The sequence below is a fragment of the Polypterus senegalus genome, chromosome 2, assembly GCF_016835505.1.
Source record: "Polypterus senegalus isolate Bchr_013 chromosome 2, ASM1683550v1, whole genome shotgun sequence".
Taxonomy (NCBI): Eukaryota; Metazoa; Chordata; class Cladistia; order Polypteriformes; family Polypteridae; genus Polypterus; species Polypterus senegalus.
This window is the reverse complement of record NC_053155.1, coordinates 34,359,134-34,375,020: the sequence shown is the minus strand read 5'-3', so window position 1 is coordinate 34,375,020 and position 15,887 is coordinate 34,359,134. Positions and strand designations below refer to the sequence as shown.

At 40.1% G+C, this 15,887-nt stretch overlaps 1 protein-coding gene across 4 annotated transcripts in view; it reads right to left on the bottom strand.

The window, feature by feature from the left end:
* arsh (arylsulfatase H) overlaps window positions 1-15,887 on the bottom strand; it is a 108,121-nt gene that overhangs the window by 82,891 nt on the left and 9,343 nt on the right. The window contains exon 1 of one of the 4 annotated variants that reach the window (XM_039743567.1): window positions 8,074-8,362. The exons of the other annotated variants lie outside the window; for them this stretch is intronic. The gene's annotated coding sequence lies outside the window, so the exon portion shown is untranslated. Of the gene's footprint in view, window positions 1-8,073; window positions 8,363-15,887 lie in introns of those variants that run through there. 4 annotated transcript variants of the gene reach the window in all.

Below are 15,887 nucleotides of genomic sequence, written 5' to 3'. Positions count from 1 at the left end.
ATTCAGTGCTCTGAATTGATTCTTTTCTTCATTAAATGACAGCCAAACAGAAGTGAGATGTGAAACAAGACAGAGGACCAGCTAAATTGGAGCGTCAAACTCCAGCCAATTTCACTCCAACCAATTTCTTAATAAGAAGCCAATTCTTGCTGTTAACTAAAGCCGTTATTTAATTCCATGGCTTGTTGCTGCTCTCATTCTGCCACAGCAGACATTTCCAAAGCTGTTGATTTTTCAGTTTTTTCTAAAAACGACGTCAAAATGTTTTGGTGAAATGAGAGATCAACCTTACCGAGGTCACCTTTCTTTATTGTCAGATATTGTGTGATGGGTACAGGTGAGCTGGTCATTGTGGCGGCTTGTTTTGTGTCTCATTATTGTTTGGCAGCTAATTAACGAAAAAGAGACAACTAAGGGGTCTAAGTCAAGTTGATTAAGATTAAGGCAAAAGTTAAATTAGCAGTAAAAACTGGTCACTAATGAAGATGGTTAGAATGAAAACCTTACAGCCACTGCGGCCCTCCAAGATCAGAGTTTGATACCCGTGGTCTAAGAGAAAAGCTGGTGTTTATGTTAGTACCATAAAGTTTTTAATTGTGGGTGTTTTCAATAGGTTTCCAGTGCTGGTATAAATGCAGAATCCTAATTTCAGCCTCTCTTGCCCAATGCTGCCACTCTCAATCCTGTTTCTCTAACGGCCAATATTCTGACTATTTTCACAGTCTATCATTCATGTTTGTGTGAATCCTTCCATTCTTTGAAGGCAACTCTCAGCATGTCTTCTGTACCTTGACTTCTCCTCTTGTGCCTGGCACTTCCGCTATCAGCTGCGTCACCAAAGCCAAGCTGGCCAATGAGAGCGCTTAGAGGGCCCAGACACACATCCAGAGAAGCGTTTTTATTATACAGTTGATTGCATTATTTGCATTATGTGTGTTTCTAAACAAATCAGTACAGAATGGCCCATACACTACTTCCATGTAAATTTCAATTTAGTGATACCACAGAAAATCTCTCTATTATAAAAAAAGAGGAGATTGGCCACTGAGTGTCTCGCGGGAACCTTAAACATGAGACTTTGTGCCAAGAGATTGACCCAGGACCGTCTCGCGGGGACGTAGAACATGAGATTCTTGCAAGACACGCCCTACTTACAACCAATATCAAATAAGAACACGGGCAGCAAAACAAACACTCAGTCTTGTAAAGGCTTTGAGCACACACAGATCCAGGGCTCTCAGCGCATATAAAGCGTATAAGGACAATACGTTATAGATGAAACATCGACAGCTAAGCGAAGAAGAAAGCAGCATGGAGAAAAGAGACCCAAAAGCGTTGGAGAGAAAAAAAAGCAAAAAAGAAAAAGACTAATCTAGGTGCAAATTCAGAAAAGAAAGTAATCAGCCTGGAACAAGTGGAACTGAAAAAAAAGCATGTCCAATCGGGCTCAGAATTAAAAGATAAAGTAGAACTTCAAAAGACGTTGGCGCTAAACACATGCAGAGCAGGTTAGAGATTATGAAAGCAGTGGAATTCAAAAGGCTCAAAAAAAAAATGTTGGCATGATGCAAATGCCTAACTTGCTCCCAGCTCTTAAAACAACAACAAGCGACAAGCAAAACATGCAGCTCGCCAGCAGCAAAAACCCAGCGGATGATCCGACCGCTTCTTACATGCATTCAGTCACCCTAACCCAACCCCCCTTCGCAAGCGGCAGAGACACGACGTGGCAAAAGTACAGCTTCTGTACAGGCTTTTAAATGATCGACAGCCAGCACAACAGCAGCAGAAAGAGAGCAGATAATCCGCCGGATTCTCCTTAGCATTCGTTCAGCCGCACCCCCACCACCCCCTTGACAACGCGAGTGGCATTATGCGTCCTGCGAAAAAGAGATTTAACCACGCCTGGGGCCGGAAATAAAGGACAAGTATTGTTTTTACAACATCATGAGACAAGGCAGTGAGACATCATTTAAAAGAAGTCCACAGACATCTAACCTAGCAGTTGTTGGACTTCTGTTGGCAGACACGTTTCATGTGCTCCCAGCACTTAAAACAACGGCAACCGACAAGCAAAATATGCAGCTCGCCAGCAGCGGAAAGCCAGCAGATGATCTGACAGCATCTCCTTAGCATGCGTTCAGCCGCACCCCATTCACAATGCGAGTAGCGTTATACGTCATGTGAGAAAGAGATATAACCACGCCCAGGGCCGGAAACAAAAGGACAAGTATTGTTTTTACAAAAGTTTTAAAGTAAAAGTGAAAATAATGCATATGTAACAATTCCCATGAAACTAACAATCTCTTTAAATTGTATATCCAGTAAACCAAACCTGGGGGTGGGCGAGTGAAGCGAGCAGGGGGTGGAGCCCCCTAGTCATTTAAAAGAAAATTTTGCAATATAATACAACTAATTGTATTGTGCAGTAATATACAATAAAATATTATGCACAGAAATAAATGTAAATTAAAATGAACAAGAAATTGAATGAAGTGAAAAACCTGGATATTTAATTTGAAACTAAACATATTGGGTCAAATGAAGCAAACAAGCCAGAGAGACCGATTACTACAGGGTGGCTTAATGCTCCTGCCATCATCAACCTTTATAGATCTATTGTGGCGTGTGCATGTGTTCACTTTGTCTTCATCACTCAGCAAACAAGTCGGAGAAACAAGCTGCAGGCTATCATTACTTAACAGTTTGAGAGAGAGTGTATGCGTGCATGTGCATGCCTGTGCCTCACTGTATGCGTACATGTAAATTTAAATATATTATGTATCTCAAAAACATTTTTACAGGTTATTATTAATTAATGTAGGTGAAACCATTTTTGAATAATAAGTATTGGACCAAACCAGACCAAAAAGTATAGACCTGGAGCCTGTTATGTGGCACACATGGAGTTTGTTTGAAGAAGAGATGTACAATGATAACTTCAGAAAATACTGACATAAAATTTCCAGAGGCGCACACAATAAGCAGGAGCTGAAAACTGCCAAGTAGATCCTCAGCACTTGCAGACTTCAAGCAGTCATTTCATGCAATCAAATATTATATATATATATATCTCTATCTATCTCTCCAACCCTGTGCGCACCCTGTGTGTTAGTCATTTCCCAGAGCTGCTGCTTTCGACGAATCGTACTGTACTTTTGGATAAACACGACTATCAATTCTGTCTTGAATATCTCTGTCTTTCAAAACTATTATCACTGACAATTCGTCACATGTTGATTTATTATATATGTGAGTGTAATCTTTCGGATTAATATAGAAATCCAAGAAAACTTTTGTCCGTGTTTTTCAGATAAAGTTTGTGCAAAGTGAGATACTTTTGGGTGTATGGATTTGTATCCATTAGCTGTAGAATTTCTAATACGTCCGATCATTTAACTCTTTCAATTCTATGTTGCATCGCTTCTCGGTGATCATAAATATAAACCTGACCGAATTGTGGTTTCTTTGAAACTAAACTTATAGTAGCTTTAAATGTTGTGGGCCCACAGATTCTCACAGCGTATGGTGCTGAATCGTGTAAATCTATGTTTTGAGCATTGAACGATGCAAATTGCAAACAGATTATTGTAGATGTGGATATTTTGCCTGTCGTGTTTGTGGATTTCACTTTCACCAAAAAACAAATCTTATTTCTCGTGGATACACCTCTTCATTTGGAAGAAACACTACTTTTCCCTGATGGCAAAACAAAGACGTTCTACAAGTCTTCGACTTAAACTTTAAAGCCAAACAATAACTACATACTTCTGTCATATCACCGATGTCCATATATTTGATCTCTTTTTCCTGTTCCGTTATTTCACTGTGTAATAATTTCTGTTTGTTAGCGCTAATGTGATCTTTACTATCAGTTTTTTGAGACTTTCGAATTTTAGTACTTTCATAATCTCTAACCTGCTCTGCATGTGTATATTCTTTACGATGTTCTACTTTGTCTTCTACTCTTTGACCTTTTATTTCAGCCCCCGCTTAGACCTGTTAGGTTTTTAATTCCACTTGGTCCAGGCTGATTATAACTTTCCTTATTTTCAAAATTTGCACTTACATGATTATTGTTTTTTTTTTTAATTCTTTTCTCTCCAAAGCTTTTGGGCCTCTTTTCAACGCACTGCCTTTTCTTCTTCGCCTAGTCGATGTTTCATCCAGATTGTATTAAATTATTGTCCAGAAAAGGACTACATCGAAGGAAACAAATGCATTGTTGGTCTTGTATTAAAATAAGGAAAACGCAAGAATTTAAAAGAGCTGAGAGCACAGGAACTGTGTCTGACAGTAGCATTCACACGAATGAGAGGTGAGTGGACCGTGGGCGTTGTTAAATCTCCTGGCACAATGTCTCATCTTGTGGGACTTGAAATTATCTCTCTGAAAAAGTCTTGTCTCATCCCAGTATTTTTTTTATATAATAGAGAGGATATCATACGTAGATATAGTATATACCATATGTACGAGGGAAGTATGACAGTAGTGAGGTCTGTGGTAGGAGTGACGGATGCATTCAAGGTAGATGTGGGATTACATCAGGGATAGACTCTGAGACCTTTCTTATTTGTAATGGTGATGGACAGATGAGATTAGACAGGAGTCCCCATGGACTATAATGTGTGCCGATGGCACTGTGATCTGTAGCGAGAGTACGATGTAACAGAGCAAGATGTGGAGGACAGGAAGATATGGAAAAAGAATGATCCCCTGTGGCAAGTCCTAATGGAAGCAGCCGAAAGAAGAAGAGGAGGAAGAAAAAAAAATGTCATTTCTACATGGTGTGACTTGAAATGTATGCAAATCCCCTTAAATGAACGCCTGCAATGTGCACTTTGATCAGATCTGAGTGGTTTGATTTGCACGGCACACAGAGTTCATTAAAAATTGGAGACACTGTCAGAACTGTACCAGAGAGGGGTGCTGTTTTACAACTTCACAAGGTAGTCTGTCATCAGGTTTGTATGGAGGTCGATTTTCTCTTTAGTAAAAAAAAAAAAAAAAAAATTAAGATTTTGAGTTTAACTTTGAAAGATAATCATCTTTAAATGAGTGAAAAGATGTTAAGGGAGAGAATTTAATTCTACTTTAAGGAAAATTGAGTAAATTTAATTGATAATTAAATGTTTGATAGCTACACTCATATTGTTGAGATGTACAGCCTCTTGATCAAGTTATTCATAAGGAAATCAATTTACAGCAAAAACAAATATTCAATACCCAATCAAATGCAAATGTTGTAAGCATCGTGTCATAAAATGTGATGGTGCATTTCATTTTTCCTGTCACATCTCTTTAACTTTCCTATGAAAATGGAGGATTCTCTGTGGAGGTACCTGAATCGTCAGTGAATGTAGGACTGTTAATTCCAAAAAGTAAAAGCTTTCTGATTGCCTTTTTGAAAGTGTAAAGAGCACCAAGAGGGGAGGGAGCCAGAGGCACACAAGTATCGACTGTGTGACACAAACATACTGTAGCAGCGCTGCTTAAATGAACTACAAATCCCAGCAGCCCTGGCAGTACTCTGTCATTGGGTGTTGTCATAAGGGTTGCGGTTATGCCAGACTTTAAAGGTGCGCCAGAATAAGCAGGTAAAAAAGATCAATTGTCCAACTTTTGTGTTTCGATACCCCACTGCTGCATTACAAATCACTGATTGGATTAGATAGATAGAGATACTTACTTTATTAATCCCAAGGGGACATTCACATAATCCAGCAGCAGTATACGGATACAAAGAAACAATATTAAATTAAATAAAAAAAAAAAAAAAAAAAAAAAAAAAGAGCAGACAATAACTGAGTAATGTTAGCATTTACTCCCCCGGGTGGAATTGAAGAGTCGCATAGTGTGGGGGAGGAACGATCTCCTCAGTCTGTCAGTGGAGCAGGACAGTGACAAAAGTCTGTCACTGAAGCTACTCCTCTGCCTGGAGATGATCCTGTTAAGTGGATGCAGTGGATTCTTCATGATTGACAGGAGTTTGCTTCGTGCCCGTTGCTCTGCCACAGATGTTAAACTGTCCAACTTTAATCCTACAATGGAGCCTGCCTTCTTAACAAGTTTGTCCAGGCGATTACAGTTTCATTTTGGATTTATATGCTTATCCTGGGCCGGTTTGTTCATATGATTTTGTCCGAGTTGGTAACGGTCTTCATGCGAGAAATGCTCCCAACTTCTACAGATCTTCACGCAAAAAAGGGAACATGGCGGGACAAACTTTCGTAACATTCATGGAACTTCACTGGGCATCCCAGTTCATTTTCACCCCCATCCCATGTGTGGGTCTGGACAGCTTGCAGACTGTACTGTGAATGTTTATCGTTAACCGTTTGGTGCTTAATGTTTTCTAGGGTTTTGTTCTGCGAGAGGTAACTTAATCGGCATCTGGGTAACTGGGTGAAAATTTGTGTGCGTGTTAATTGTTTTTCGATTGTGTTAACCCTCTTTATTTGTTTAATACACTTTTTATTATCAATTGATTTGAGCCTTTACATGTCTCGGTTTGTGAATGTGCGAGTCGGGTCAAGACTGAGTGTGTCCCTGGTGCTCCCAAATAAATCACCATTTAAAGACCATGAAAATCTGAGCGTTTCGTAGCGTCCAACACACTGCAGGTCAAGGGCCCCACCTGATCAAGGAGTACTTTTGCCTGCTAGCAGAAAAACTAGCAAATCATTTAACCAATTACTGACTCCATATTTCCAAGTAGCCAGTTTTATTTAGTACGATTTTTTTATTACTCATGTTTAACATGGCCCACTGCTAATGCAAGTCACATTGTTTACTGGTGTAACTGCTGAATTCACATTCACGGAGAGGACATGAGGTAGTCATCCTTGGCTTGCCAAATGGCACATATTTTCACAGGTTTAGAATTTAACGTACATGTACAGTAATTAGTAATGCGATTACAATTTTCACAAAGTAATAAGTAATCCTGTTACAATTTAAGAGAAGTAAATTTGTAACTTTCTTTGAATACCTTCCCTGATGCTGGGAAACACTTGCATCCTTTACCGCTGTACGATTCAACAGTGTGGGAGGTCTAAAACAGGACATCTGAATATGCAGATCAGGAAGGCCTGCTTCATCATAGGACAGATCCTGCCTGGAGTCGGAGGAAGAAGATGGCAAAGAGGCTGTAATGACCAGTCCTCTATCACATGCTGTGCTACAGCATCTTTAGTCCGCGGCTCATTCTATCATGTGTGTTACGATGAGCTACTTTGAATTATATTTGTGTGTTTTTTGCATGGCACTTTGAGAGATTGCTATGTGAAAAGTATTACGTTAAAACATATGCTACAAAATGGACTATAATTATTAATACAATGCAGCACACACCTGAGGCATTTTCCATCCTACCATTGAAGGCATATCCAACTGTACTGGAGTGCGGAGATAACAGCAATGAATGTCCTACTGGCTAAATAAAATGGGCTTATCGTGAACGAGGAGTACCAAAGGACATAAATCCCATTAAATTCCAAAAGCACTTCCACTAGTGGGGGATGTCATTGTCAATCCCCATGGAGTAATAAGGGCAAGCACCACATCTTTATAAAATAAAGAGTTTACTTTCACAAAATGCTTTTCAATTACAGTGATGACATCACATTAACACACACAAAGAAAGGATTCCTGAAGATTCGGCACCCATGCAAGCAACAGTAATAAAACAAAATAAAAAAAAATATTTTATAAAAATGAAATGATAGAAAATCTGCACAGTGTGCTATGAATGATTAAAAAAAAAAACATGATATAAAACAAACACTATGACTTAAGGGACTTACTATACAGTACTACACATATGGTAAGGTTTGAATACATGTACCGGACCGTCTTATATCCAGATAAACGTCTAACCAGTCCATCAGAACTGAACACGGTTGTAAGTCGACAACTTCCTCTACATTAATTTGACACATGAAACTGCATTCTAAAGAGAAGCATCCCTGAACCTGAACTGGTGCCACTGAGGAAAAGAAGCACAAAGCCGCTCTACCTACCTACAATTTAGAATGCAATTCATGTGGCAAAAATTCTTGTTGTGAAACTTACCCTTTATGTTTCATGTGTTGCCATCAGACTGCAGGTTTAGGTTCCCAAGAGTCAAGAGCAATAGACTGAAGAACCAGGAAGCATTCTGAATTCTAATAAGTGCTGGGATCCTGCTGAATTCTAAATTATTGTGTGCTTTTCATTAAAACATTGTAACAAAGGTTCTCAATCTGAAAATGCCAGAAATTTACAACAGATACGGATTCCAGCAATAATTGGTTACTAATGTTAAAAGTGGAAGACAAACATACACGTAGACACACGTACACATAACCGCCGCGACCCTCCAGCATTTGAGACTCCTGCTGCAATGAACACACAAGAACATTGAGCACAAGTGGCCCTCTGTACTTTAAAACTGTAGCGTAAACTCCTCCCATCCGTTTACTCTGTGCAGGGGTCTGCCTATTCGGAGTTTTTTTCGGTGGTGACAATTCCGTCTGCGCTCCAGAGAATCTTCAGTGAAGTTTAGAAGAAATATGAAAATTACATGCCCGAATTTTGTACATGCGCTTTAAACATCTACCGGTGAAAACTAAACGCAGACAGCATCACGCATGCGCCAGAGTACTAGTTTTTTGCTGAACCGATTTGCTCGCTCTCGTGCATCGATCGATTTGCAAGACTCTCTGAAAGGAGACGTTGTTGTTGGAATATTGACATTCTGCGTCTCGTTGTTATGTATGCAGGCTATTCAGTAGCAATTAAAATCGTTGTTTTATGATAAGGTGACAAATACTTTTTAAAGGCAAATGTGAGTGATCCTCAAAGCTGAGTAACGAGCCAATGCAATCCAAACATATCGATTTAAAATAACGTTATATTATACCATAAGAAACAAAAAGTATGAAAGTATTTTCTAGGGAGCTCAAGATTAAAAATACAAAAAAGTATACAAATACTGACTTAAATGAATCTTGCTTTTCCGTGGCAACACATTTCAGATCGCCAAATAGATTTTTGCTAAAAAAAAAATCGATACACTTTCCGACATTAGGGGGAAGCTTCTCATTCATATTGAGCATAATTTCGTTTTCAGTATTTCTTTGCGCAGCTGGCACTTCCCCCCCCCCAACATTTTGAATGTGACACGCGGCTCCACAGCTTGTCTCACTTCCCCCCTCCAAAGTCAAAGGAAGTCACGCGGGTGTGAGAGAACAGGCCACTGAGCCACCTTATCACTCTCCGTGGCACAGCAGGCTAAGGTGCAGCTCGGAGCCCTCGCTGCTCTTATAACGTTTCCCACATACCTCACAGGCCATTATTACAGAATATGTAATTTTTTTTTTTTTTAATTTGCTTTTAATTGCATTCAATCCAGGTGTGGGTTTGTGGGGTCAGATGGCACATACAAGGAGGGCATGACATTACATGTCTATGGTCTCCATCTTCATACTTTACTGGCTAATCATTTCATATACTAATGAAGCACAAGGACCTACAGTCCTAAAATTTAAATGTTAGTAAAAAACAATAAGAAACTGTTGATATTTCTTTCAGTTCCTGTATTTTATTACTTCTGGCGACTCATCCAGGACAAGTGGAACTTTTTCATTTTTGGCACTGAGACCTCAGGCCAAATGACACCTTTTATAGGCTAACAAAAAAAGATTACAATATAAAACTGCCTGAAGAAGGGGCCCGAGTTGCCTCAAAAGTTTGCATATTGAAATCTTTTTAGGTGTCATTTTGTTTGACTTCTCATTGCATCCACAATGGCTAACACGGTACAACACCCTACCACTATTTTGACAATAAATTCAAATAAAAATACAGCTTGACATTGAGCACATTGCTGATGTAACTTTGCTAAGTGGTTATCAAAGAAATTCATGTAAAGCCAATGCTTTCAAATGGTTTCAAGTTTTGAGTACTTGACGATCTTCTCGAATGCGAACTGTGCATTTCAGTCCCCAGGGTGTTCTTGCATTTTCGTTGTCTTGTATGCCTGTTAGCCATCATGAAGGCCGGCCCAGACACAGACCAGCATAGGACACAAGTTCAAAGCACACAGGGCTTTTGTTTTCTCTTTTCCCTTGTGGGAAATGTGCTTGTGGGAGATGGAGAAGACAACAACACAGTCCCAAACACAAAAACTAATACACTTTTCTTTTTCTTTCTCCTTCACTCTCCCCAAGTAAGCATCGTCCTCCTCCTCCTGACTCTGGCTCCTTTTATTACACCCCCAGAAGTGCTCCAGGTGCTCGTTTACCTACTTCCAGCAGCACTTATGGATGTGGTGGAAAAACTGCCCAAGAAGGCTCAGCAGTTGTTGCAGCACCCCCAGTGGCACCGCCAGATCCCAACAGGGCTGTAACCAACTCCAACTCCCATGAAGACCTTCGGGAGTCCGAGGCACTGCTCCCTCAAACCAGGGGGGCTGCCATCAAGCAGTCCTGGGAAGGTAACATTCTGGATAGGTTTGGTTCCCCTGGTCCTTCCAGCGTGGAGGCGTCCCAGGCGGGCAAGGTTCCTGGCCATCCGTCACAACGTCTGATTGCTGCGTATCAAGGATTATGTTTAGCTTGTCGACATGGTTAAGTGGGAAATGGAATTAATTTAGGTGTGGTTAAAAAGATCCACCAACATGCACTAGAGCCATTTATGACTGAGAATTGTCTTATCTTATTATTCTTTGTCGCTCTTCAACAGTTGATCGCTTTCTGTGATTTGCTTGACTTTCAGCAGATGCTGCCACTCTCTTTCATAGGTTTTGCAATCACTTTGCTGTCCATTATTTCACTGAGCAGTAAACATAATACTTACACCTGGTTAGGAGTTCAGAATACACATTTGACAATCTTCTTAAATGTAGGCATGTACTTCTCTGTCTTTGTTGCATTCTGTAGTCTGCTCAGAAGAACTTTCTGCTCTTTTCTCTTTCTATTGCGGTGTTCTTCAGGACGTAATCAGTTTCTGCGATTTGCTTGATGCTCAGCAGACGTCACCGCTCTTCTCTCTTTCTGTTATGGTGTTCATGACATAATCTGTTTCAGCGATTTGCTTGATGCTCAGCAGACGTCACATTTTTCTCCTCGCCCTGCAACATGATTTTGTGCTCACTTTGCTGTAATAATCACATAACCAAAGGACACTTTGTGAAGACTGTTGCTACATAAAACTTTTTATATTTCCAAAATATATACAATTTATTTTTTGTATAGTAGCCCAAAATCACAGAAGTGCCACAATGGACTTTAACAGGTCCTGTCTCTTGACAGCCCCCCCAGCCTTGACTCTCTAAGACAAGGAAAAACTCCCAAAAAAACCCTTGTAGGGAAAAAATGGAAGAAACCTATGGAAAGGCAATTTGAAAGAGAGACCCCTTTCCAGGTAGTTTGGGAGTGCAGTGGGTGTCAAAAAAGGGGGCCAATACAATACAATACACAGAACAGAACTTTTCATTTAGGACCAAGATCAAGGTGCTAGTCCCAGTAGTGTGCCAGATGGATGGACCTCAGCATTTTATATGCATACCGGCTGTGCTCCCTGTCAAAAATGGGTTGAAATCTAAGAAATCAACATAAGCCTCAGCAGTGCACCTTCTATTGGAATGTACTTTGTAATGCATGTAGTAATAAAATGCACTGGATTTTTCATTCCAACAAATGGCGCAGCACAACAATTTGCAGTAATAAAATGCCTTATTACAAATGTTGATGGTGCACCATTTACTGAAGTGACAAACACAATGCACATATCTCTTCCATATGCCATGAGGTATGGGAGTTGTAAAATCAGTGTTAATATTTGTGATATGTTATCTGCTGGACTGGCAACCAGACAGACACACAGGTGCACAGACAATGATTCTTTTATTAGGGTGGATATAGACAGATTTAAGGGCATACACACGTTCAGTGTGTATACTATGATTCATTTATTCATTCATAACTGTACAAAGAACTTTCCACAATACACTGGTACAGTTTCATGCTAAGGATATGATATTTGACCCCTTCCTCATATGACTTCACCTCCATCCCACAGCCACTACTGAGATACTAAACAGTGACAACAATTTCCAGTCAGTTTGTCATCCTTCTACATACTGGTGGACATAGGAATATAACAACAACATTTATTTATATAGCACATTTTCATACAAACAGTAGCTCAAAGTGCTTTACATATTAAAGAATAGAAAAATGAAAGACACAATTATAAAATAAATCAACATTAATTAACATCGAATAAGAGTAAGGTTCAATGGCCAGGGGGGACAGAAAAAACAAAAACTCCAGACGGCTGGAGAAAAAATATTAATATATGCAAACTCCACTCAAATGGGGACAACTCATCACCCCTCCTCATCCAATGAAAGTAGAGCAACAGATGAATGTTCAAGCATGTGAGATAATCTGTGGGCAAGACAGGCAGTAAGAGTGTCCGATGGTTTAAATGGACTGGCTTAAAGTCCCAGCATGGTACTGGGTGTGGAGTTTTCACATTCTCCCGTCTGTGTGAGTTTTTCTTCGAGTACGGTTATTTTCTTCTCACATTTCTAACAGCTGGGCACCTCTTAATTGGTCCAGTGTGATTGGAGTTGTTTGGACTGCAATGGATGCAGAGGCGGCCTTAGGGGTGTGCGGGGCCCAGGGCATGGCCGGTTACGTCAAACCCTGTTACCAGTATGTGTGGACTGTATAAAGTTGCGTGTGAGTTTAATAAAAATGTTAACATACACCAGATTTTCTCTTTACAGCATTCAGCTAATTTTAGCATGATAACACGCAGACTTTATCAAAACATAACGATATAATCTATTAAAAAAGTGCGATTCATAATTCATGACAAAACTGTGACAGAGCAAAATGTGATGCGGTGCCATCCGGAAGTTAGCAGGGCCTCTTCTAGAAAAATACCCAAATTGCAAGTACACTCCGAGTCTCGATATGCAGGATGTCATCGTCATAACTCACATTGATGTCATGTCAGCCAGTTATCATTAGCGATACGTGTTTATGTGCATTAAGATTCGGACAGGTTTATGGCCTACAAAAAAAAATGTGAGTTTCAATGTTTCGACAGGAAGTGTGAAATTAACACAGAGGTATCATCATGAAATCTCTTACCGGTTTCCAGGTACAGAGATGGAAATCCACTTTTCTTGCTTGGAAAAATCGTTGTTGACATCTTCGCAGTCGAATCTGGATACAATGTCTTTTTCTATAGATAGGATCGCCAGACCGCAAAGCCTGCCTTGAGACGTGGTTGATCTACACTGGAGAATATAACTTGACAAATTTGCTGGAATGGGACATGTGGACCTCAAAAGCGGGGTCCCCTTAATCGTGGGCCCTGGGAAAGTCGCCCCACTTGCCACCCCCAAACGCCACTAGAGAATGGACGAACACCCATCCAGGGCACACCTGGCCTAATAAGTAGATTAGACATTGGACAGATATTGCAACGAGTGACTAAAATAACAAAAATGTTATAAACCACAGTGGTACCTCGGTATACGTCCGCTTTGGAATAAATCCAACTTGGTATACGTCCTGTTTGGACGTGAAAAAGTTTGCTTGGTATACGACCTTTGTTTGGAATACGACTCACGTGCTACAACACCGCGCGCTACCCTTGTGTGCCTCTCTTGAGACAAAGCCACGAATGCCCACAAGCGTCAGTATGGCAGTTGCTAGCATTCAGTGAACAACTCGTGCTATAACTCTCTGTGAATTTTCACATGATTTTGTGTTTTTTCGCGTAAATTTGAATTGATTGTTGTAAAGTATGAAGGTGGCATGCGTATCCGGGACATGGCTACTCCATACCGTATGCCGAGAACGACAGTATCTACGATTGTGAAAAACAAAGACGTTATTAAAAAAGTAAAGCGAGGTTACATTTTCATTTATTTCATCTAATTGCTTTTGTATTTATGTATTTTAGTATAAAGCAGTGTTTAAATTATTTCCTACATCCCCATCAATGTATAATATGCCAATAACAATAGGATTTTTTTCATGGGAACAGATTAATCATTTTCCATTTATTTCTTATGGGAAAAATTTGTTTGGTATACGTCCTGTTTGGTACAAGTCAAAAGATCTGGAACGGATTAAGGACGTATTCCGAGGTACTGTATATTAAAAGTGACTTGGCAATAGTGGGTTCAGAAAATAAAAAAAGATGGCTAAACTAAAAATAAAAAAAATCCTCAGCACCGGGAACACTTGTTCATCATTGCTCATCATCTTATTTTCTGGTCAGCATGGCATGAATTTATCCAGGTGCAGTGAAAACGATACTAAACATCGACACGCACTAGAGCCATTTAGGACCGATAATTGACTTGAAGACCTCAACAAGACCACCACACAGGAACATGAATACCCAAAAGAGTCCAGCTGCAGTCAGGACAGTTTTAGGCCTTCACCGACCCGAGACATTCTGATGACTCCCCTCTCAGCTGCATCTCTTTTGACTCCATCCCTGTGTTTGCGGTACAGTTTTGTGCTAAATGTACTATAATAGTAATGGTGGCAAACTGAACGTGTGTGCAAAAAAAATAATTATAGCTAAAAGCTCTGGAGCATAAACTCCCCCACAATGAATGCATCGTTAATATAAATATTCTAATTTTGTACACCAGTAATATCACATTGCTAACGATATGACACAGAGAGAACCACAAAGACAGTATTCTAAAGGGCTTCTAGACGTCCGTCATGTAGTATCGCATATTTTGACTGTTTACACAAATGATATGATTTATTCGATTCAGAGTCTATAAGAATATGTAGTGTTAATCATAGCCGAGTGTAGCACATAATTTATTCTTCTTTGTCTTCTTCCTTAGCATTTCCCATTTTTATATCCCAATGTATATCCTTAGCCACAGAGCCGCTACTCCGTTGAGTGCAGCATATAAGTAACGTATTAAAAAGCGCAGTCTCATGAATGAGACATGGCAGATGCAGATATAAAACACATACTATAAAATACAAAGCGTTAAGATTTTTTGTTCAATTTGTTTATATTATATGACACCAAAACAATAGCTTTGGATGCAGAACTGAAAGACCTCGATTGTTTAGAAGTTTAATAAATGCCAAATACAGGTTTGAGTGCAGGAACTAAAGGGAACTGAAATCGTCATGAAGGGCGTGTAATAAAGGCATCAGTTCATCAGCGAAACAGGGGACTGGCTCCAGAGAGGGGCATCAATTTATGGACCCCATAGTGTCTGAAGTGCCTAAAACAGTCCTGACTGCAACTGGACACTTCTCTGAGCACCTGCATATCTGTATGCTGTCACAGGTGCCATGTGTGCGCTCTGTTCGGTGTTACAGCCATAGTGTAGGAGTTGATGTAAGCTTGAAAGAACTGGCAGCCATGATGATGAAAATAGAAGGTTAGGAGCGTGCGCTGATACAATGCGTTGCCACACCCACCACACAATCCCAAATTAGGACCCAAGCGCAGCCATGCAGCACCACATTAGTTCAAATGGAGTGGAACAGGGGGAGGTTGTTTTTACAGTGGCTGGAGTGCCAATCCTGCCACAAACCTCCAAGCTCTTCCTGCAAGATGGAAGACCTGGGGCCTCATACATAATGCCAGGCGTAGAATTCGCACTATAACATGACATAAGTACAAGAGCAGAAATGTACTTACGCACAAAAAAATCCAGATGCATAAATCTGTGCGTTCGCCAACTTCCTCGTTCTTCCCCAACATAAATCCCGATCAACGTGGAAATTAACGCACGTGCACACGCCTACTGTCCCACCCAGAATTATGCCTCTTTGAATATGTTAATCAATATAAATAGCCCTTAAGCTCAGCATTCTGTGAAAAGACAATGG